The sequence below is a fragment of the Dipodomys ordii genome, unplaced genomic scaffold (assembly GCF_000151885.1).
Source record: "Dipodomys ordii isolate 6190 unplaced genomic scaffold, Dord_2.0 Scaffold1000002382, whole genome shotgun sequence".
Lineage (NCBI taxonomy): Eukaryota > Metazoa > Chordata > Mammalia > Rodentia > Heteromyidae > Dipodomys > Dipodomys ordii.
In genome coordinates, this window is record NW_012285999.1 from 382,850 (window position 1) to 390,971 (window position 8,122).

An 8,122-nucleotide genomic window follows, 5' to 3' on the forward strand; every position below is an offset into this window, starting at 1 on the left:
CTGGCACAAACACAGACTCGAAGACCAATAGAATAGAATAGAAGATCCAGAAATAAATCCACATGCCTACAGTCAGCTGATATTTGACAAAGGAACCAAAGACAGACAATGGAAGAAACACAGCCTCTTCAACCACTAGTGCTGGGAAAACTGGGTGGCCATATGCAGAAGAACAAAAGTGGACCCCAGCATATCACCATACACCAACATCAGCTCAAAATGGATTAAAGACCTTAGCATTAAACCTGAATCTCTGAAACCTCTGCAGGCAGAGTAGGAGAGACACTTGAACTTATAGGCCCAGGAAAGAATTTCATGAACAGAGTACCAGGGTCACAACAAATTGGAGTGAGACATGACAAATGGGACTACCTTAAAATAAAAAGCTTCTGCAAAGCTAAAGCTATCACAACCAAGCTAGAAAGACAACCAATTGATTGGGAAAAATATTTACCAGCAATATATCAAACAAGGGGTTAATATCCAGTATATACAGGTAAATCAAGAAAGTAATCCCTCCCTGAGCTAACAAACCAATTACTAAATGGACAAGGGAACTAAAGAGAGACTTCTCAGAAGAAGAGATAAAAATGGCAAAGAAACACATTAGGAAACGTTCACCACCCCTGGTTTTGAAGGAAATGTAAATAAAGACAACCATGAGATACCACCTTACCCCAGTCAGAATGTCCGACATCCTCAAGTCAGCCAATGACAAATGCTGGAGGGTATGCGGAGAAAGAGGAACCCTACTACACTGCTGTTGGGAATGTACACTCATACAACCACTTTGGAAAACAGTCTGGAGGGTCCTAAGAAAGCTAAATATTGACCTCCCTTATGACCCAGTCATACCACTTCTAGGCATCCATCCTGAACAACAGGAACCAGTATTCAAGAACACATGCACCTCCATGTTTATTGCCGTACTGTTCGTAATAACCAGGATATGGAAACGACCCAGATGTCCCACCAAAGATGAATGGATCCCAAAATTGTGGTATCTATACACAATGGAATATTATGCAGCCATTAGAAATGACAAAATAATGGCATTTGCAGGGAAATGGATGGAGCTAGAAGGTGATCATGTTGAGCAAATTAAGCCAAGAGCAAAGACACAAACGGTACATGGTCTCCCTGATAAGTGGATGTTAAAACCAAAATGTTAGGTAACACGACAAAATTAACAGGACTTAAGAAACAATCTGGTCGAATCTCTACTAAATAACCCCATGCTGCTGATCACATGTATGTTGTATATGTGTACAATGGAGGGGAACCAGGAAGACTACATAGAACTAGAGGGAATCAGGGAAAAACCCATGAGCTACACTGGACATTGACCAAAATGAACTAAGCAAGTTAATGGCAGGGATGGGAGGGAGGAAACAAGTGGGAAAACAGGAACAGCTGATGTTATGCAAAACAAAAGAAATGTACATACCAACCAATGTGGAAGGAATAACTGTATCGCAAAGCTCATAGAACTCATAAATGTTATAGACTGTGATAGACAATTTGCTCCAGACATTTTAGAATGTGTTTGTGACTTTAACTGAGCATCACTATTCTTCAATACTGTGAAATTAGGGAAATTATGTAACCACTTAATTACAACAAAAATAACAAAACTCTCCAGAAATCATTATAGATGTATACAACTAACTCTTGAATACATTTTGACATCGAAGTCAGTCAATTCACTTGGAAGACTTCCATGGAATCCATTAATTGTTACAATAAGCTATTTTTGATATTTGGATTGTGAAAATATTTTGTATGGAAACAGAATGCAATGGCATTTTTGAAATTTAATAAACTTAACCGAACCATTATGACTTAGGAGAGCAATTTGTGCAGCCTTGCAAAACTTCAAAGAGATAGTGATACATACTTACCCTTTTGGCAATATCAAATACAGTTTCTTCCAAGTTGTTTTTCAGACCTGATTTGACATAATGGTTCAACAGAAGCAGATCCAACATGTCTTTGCTATCTCTATTCTCAGCAGCAAGATGCAAGGGGGCCATTGGTATCTGCATCATGATGAAGTAAGATAAAAGCCAAGCTAGTATTATTCCACATATAAGCACTGCACAGGGTTGTCCAACCATCTACAGTTATTGCATGAATATCTGCCGCTTGAGCCAACAACTCATGGACAGTGTCTATGTGTCCACTGTAGGCTTCCTGATGAATATGGGTATACTCATCGTCATCCCTAGTATTCACATGAGTGGCCTTTTTGGAAAGTAGTCGCCGCACTGTAATAACCTGATTATTTTCAGTAGCCCAAAGAAGAAATTTGCATGGATCCTACTCCATTTTGTTTGCAATTGATACTATTCCTCACTTTTTTCATCAAGTTCCTCATATTCCTAATAATTGCCTAACTAGAGACTTTGAGTGACAGTGGGAATGAGGCGTCTATGTATTTCCCTAATAGTTCACATTAGGTGAACTGTCCAGAAAAATCCTGTGAATTTTCCGCATCTGTTTTTTCACCATGATTTATTTTCCCTTTTTCCATTTTTACTATTCGAAATTATTCTAACTGGAGAGTAGGGAATTGATGGATAGCAGAGGAAAGATTTTCCTCCATATTCAAAGATACAGACTGAAAATAAGGACCAGTAGTGTCTTCATGTGCAGCTTATTCTATGAATGAGAAAAGATGAAATAATGCCTTCTATATAAATCATTTGGGAAATGGCAGAGCAGAAAGTAAAATGATGCAACCAAAAATATAAAAGCAAAATAAATTACAATAATTATAGGGCAATCCTATTATCTATGAGAAACATTAAGGAGAGAGGAAGAGAGACAGATGTGCAATGACCTAGATAGCCACAAATGCATGCCTCTGATCAATTTATAGAGCAAACAGAATTTTATGTTTTAAAAAAGATGGAAATAGAATTTATGTATTTACTTGAATTTGGTAAATACATTTTTAGCTGCCTACATGAAGAGACTTAGGTTTAATCTTATTTCAGACAAGAATCTAAATCCTTGATAATTCTAGGAACAGATCTGTATGAAATCAGTTGAGTCACACTTTTCAAGTACAATGAAGGAATAGGTACAGGCTAGGAAAGCAGCAAAAGAAGGCAGGCCGATTGTATCTGTGACAAAACATTGTGGAAAATGGTATTGAGCATTACTTACTGTTGATCCACTTGCACTGGAAGCATGATTCTGAACAATTGCTTGCCGATTCTCAACTATTGCTTTGATCATTATATTCTCCAAAAAGACAAAGTGAGATTTAATTGATAGCAAAGAACTACTAATACATTTTTATTTCTCATTAAGCACCTTCAATCATTGAAACCACATGAAGAAAATAGACAGGCCTATTTTTTAGATGAAAACAAGTGTCTTTAAAAAAACATGGAATGTAACTAGTCATTCATGTAAAGGACTTCTCTTTTAGTACTACATTATACATTTTTTTTCTAATGTTGGGTACCAATAAATAATGGATCTATTAGAAAGCTCTTAAAGCTCATATGTCCAATTGTGAGTTCTCTTATACTATATCATGGTATTTTTTGTGTGTGTTCTTAAGAAGAAATTTACATTACTAACTTGAATTTCTGACAGGACAAAATCATCATGTACATCTTGCTTCTATACTCTCATTTTTAAATTACTATCTAAGTATGTGCATTAGATAACTATAGAGGAAAAAGCAGAAGCCACACTGGTGGCTCATGTCATTAATCCTAGCTAATCAGAAAGATGAAGTCTGAGGATTGTGGTTTGAAACCAGACCAAAAAAAAGTCCATTAGATTCTGCTTTGAAAGAAACCAACAAAAGCTAGAACTGGAGCTGTGGTACAAGCAGTAAAATGATATCATTGAGAAAACTAAAATAAAAAAAATACCAATTTCTGGGACAGAGACAGGCCCTGAGTTCCAGCCTTAGTATTAGCACCAAACAAATAATTGAATTAATTCTTTAATTAAGTAATTAAATATAAATTAAGTGGTCACATGTGGATAGGCAGGTAAAATGTAACATCTTTCGTGACTGGATTGTGTATTTTTTGTAGTAAGGCAAATTATTATTTGTACTAATCATTAATTTTTTATTTGAACATTTTTGTACAATAAATCCTGAATTTAGCATGTATGTATAGGTGTGTGTACTTGTGTGCATATATGTGTATGTGTATATGTGTGCATGTGCTGTTTCAATGTTGCTTGCCAATGTGGACAGGGTGAGGCTGAAAAGAGTTAACTTTGTTGCAATGTTTTTATTTATCAGTATTCTGTCATGTCATTTCAGTTGGACCACTCTTTTGTACATTTTATTTGTCAAATAATATCATCAGAATCAAAGGATTTACCATATTAAGTTAGATTAAAGACACTGCTTTCAGCTCTTATTATATGTTAGGTGAGAAGATTCAGACATATTTAGGTAGTAAATTAGTGCTGTATGATGACTGTCGGTACAAAATATGTATTTGACCTCTTAAATTTGTTATACTTTTAACATATGCTCATGGAGTGAGTTTGACCAACTGGACCAAATAGGTATTGTCTCTGGTTATTCCCGTGAAACACAAAGTGGATAAAATCTTTCTGGCTTTCTGTTGAAAATAACTTTCTTTGTAAGATCATATCTATTCACACTAACAGGTAATCAACCCAATATTTATCAAGTTTGAATATCCCATCATATTGACTGAAAATTGGTATTGTTGATATGCTTGTTAGATATTTCTTTCAAAAACAAACAAACAAAAAGCTTGAGTCATTTCCAGATAGTGGATGTATCTGAAGTTGTTTTCTACATGCAAAGGGCTAATGGCTCTTTTGTGGGAGTAACTATCGCAACTTAACAAATAAGGCTTTTTGAATATCTTTTCCAATATAAATAACATCCCAGATCGAGTCTTGCAATTTCGGAAAACCCTTTGAATATTTTAGTATTATTTCAGTTCATTGACTATAGAGCTAAAGACATTTCTGAAATAAATATTAAGATCTGAAAATGGAAGTGGGTATATAGGCTTTTTTATGCATAATCTTATGAAAATCCAGTTTTTTATGAAACTAAATGAAATAGAATAAGAGAATGTAAGTGAATTTGGTAAGCTAATTATTAGTTTAACTTTGTTTTCTATTAACAGAGTCCTTTGAATGTAGATGATGCAGTTAAATTATTTCCTTTGTGTTTCTGTACTTCAGTTATTTTTCATATCATTGTAGTTATGGGAGTGAATTTGTAGTATAAATAAAGGTCCTTTAAAATGATTCGGGTTAATCTTGTACTTTGTGTCCTACTCCCAAGAAAATGAGTTATTTTCAAGTGTTAATAGTTTATAATTTAATCTTCATTTCTTAAGAAAATTTTTAAAATGCAGTAGTATTGATGACTTTTTAAACCAATTGTATTGACAAGGTGGAGAGTCTTTAATTCATGTTTAGGTCTTTGGTCTATGATTTTTAAGCTCTTGTTCCTAACATTAATGATAGTTCAGACTGCATTTTGGGGTATATGAAAGGCAAAATATTTATCTGGGGTCAAAGATGATTTTTATATCAGTCTTGCTTTAATAAAATTTTATTTTATTTTATTTTATTATTGTTTTTGGTTGTGGAGCCTAAAGTCCACTTCCAGCCTTTTCTGTTTATGTGTTGCTGAGGAATCGAACCCAGGGCCTCATGCATGCAAGGCAAGCATTCTACCAATGAACCACCTTCCCAGCCCTTAATAACATTTTAAAGTAGTACATTTTCCTCAGAATGTTGTGTATAAAAAGCAATCAAAATATTTTAATGTTAAACAACCTAGGTGAGCTACAATGTGGAAAAGATTGGTCCATAACACCTGCATTCTGTTTCCATCGAGAATTGGTCAGGACACTCTTTCAGTATGAGTGTGTTAAACAGAGATGGGGTCCCCAGGCAGTGCAATGTTGAGTGAAGGGATAGAATAAAATTTCTACTATTTTGAGCTAGAAATCAAGAATGTTATACTTTAGCAGTTCCTTTCACCAGGGATGTTTAAATTGATTATGAGCTTGAAGTTTTCATATTACAGCTATCTATTTTCTAACAAAGATAAAGTCAAATACTATTAGAGTGTACACAATAATTCTGGGAAATTTTCCTAGAATTAGTAGACTAAGTGCTGGCATTTTAGTCATAAAATAAAATGAGGTTATTTGATAGAGTGGGAGATGGGCCTCAGGCTAACACTTACCATGCGTGCAACGCTGTACTAGTAATTCCAATTCTGAAGATTTCAATAACATCATCTGAGAATTAAAAATGAAAGTAGTTCCACTTTATGGGATTATTGTGAGGATTAAGTTAGGTACCATAGGTAAAGTACTTGGAAAAACTATCACTTAGCATTTGATAGTTTCTACCTGTTATTTTATCATGTGATGAATTCTAACATTTTTACTGTGATTTTTATATTGTGTCTATTTACAATATGCAGTGTGATATATTGATATTCATTGCATTGGTCAGTTTTTTGACATTATGAGGAAAATTCCTGCAAAGAAAATTTCTGAGGAGGAAACTATTATATTGATTCATGGTTTAAGAGAATGCCATTTAAGATCAGATGTCTCCATTGTTTTCAATTATATTTTTATTAAATAGTTGTTCAAAAGAATTTCGATTCCACAAATCAGTTTATAAGTACAATGGATCTTTACATAACCTTTCCATACTCTTCCAAACCTCACCCCACTTTCATGTTTTCTAGTTTCATACTATCTGCATTGAATATTATATCTTCAATCTGTTCCTCCATAACTCTCTTTATTCCTTCCCTTTGACTTCCCCTCACATCTTCCAAGTGATAGATTCCTGGTATTCATTTTGTTGGATTAAAAGTTCAATTTTATAAGAAATTATACCTCTTAAATACTCCTCTGCAAATAGTATGCTTTGGTTAATACTGTTGTGTAATTGTAACCCCTCTGTATGGTATTTTCACAATAAAAAAATTACTGATTTATGGTCAATAGATTTTGAAAAGGATGCCATGACTTTATGAAATAAAAATAGAATCTTAAATGAGTGTAGTGGCACTATTGCCTCCCTAGATTTAAAAAAAGTTCTTATAATACTACCTCAATACTTATATAAAAATTTAAAAATTTTAAATAAAAAATGATTAGCAAACTAAATGTGAGATATAAAAACATATAAAACATAAACATAAAATTCATGGCATTGGATCAGTACAGATTTCTAAAATATGACATGGAAAACATTAGTGGGTAAAGAAAAACAAGAATGAACTGGATAATATCAACTTATAATCTTTCATAATTCAAAAGACAATATAACAGAAGTGAAAACATATCTAACAGATAGAGGACACATATTTGTTAATGCTACAATGTTAATGCTACAATGATTCTGAGTCTAAGTATTTTTATATCTTCTAATTCCATATAACTTTACCCCAAATAGGATATTTCTTTAAAGAACATATGTAAATAGTAGGAGCATATGAAATAAGTTCCTCTTTAGTATCCAAGAATAAATAAAGAGAAGGCTCACTAGTATGACCATAATATATAAAGATGACACAAATACAGTAATACACTTATGGAGAAATTGATATACTCCACATAGCAAAGGAATTTGTAAAATACTTCAATCATTAAAGCAAGCAAGTGTTCAAAAGGTCAAAGAGAATTGAAAAGGTTCTATCCATTACACGTCTATGTATGTATTAAAGAGAAGTAAAAACTTGTTTGGACAGGGAATGTGGTTCATTGAGAATGCACTTGAATACTTTGTGTGAGACCCTGGAAATAATCCCAAAAAGGAAATTTTGAAAAGGCTCACTATATAGGATGTATGCCTGACAAATTCCTGTAAATGAATTTTATATCTACTTTAATGTCTGTTTTAAAATTTGGAGCATTTCTATTTGAAGAAAAGCAAATTGGTGAAAATTAGGCTTGGAAAACCTATGATTGTACAATTCACTTCCAAAGCACTAAAATGTGTACAATAAAAGGAGATGATACATTTCAAGTGAATTACATGTCAGCAAAAAAACTATTGTTAAAATACTTCACACAAAATGCAGAATACCTAAAAAGATATTTTCTGTGTTTGCTTAAAATCT

At 33.4% G+C, this 8,122-nt stretch overlaps 1 pseudogene; it reads right to left on the bottom strand.

The window, feature by feature from the left end:
• Window positions 1–1,835: 1,835 nt before the first annotated feature.
• Window positions 1,836–2,533, bottom strand: LOC106002816 (annotated as a pseudogene).
• Window positions 2,534–8,122: the final 5,589 nt, after the last annotated feature.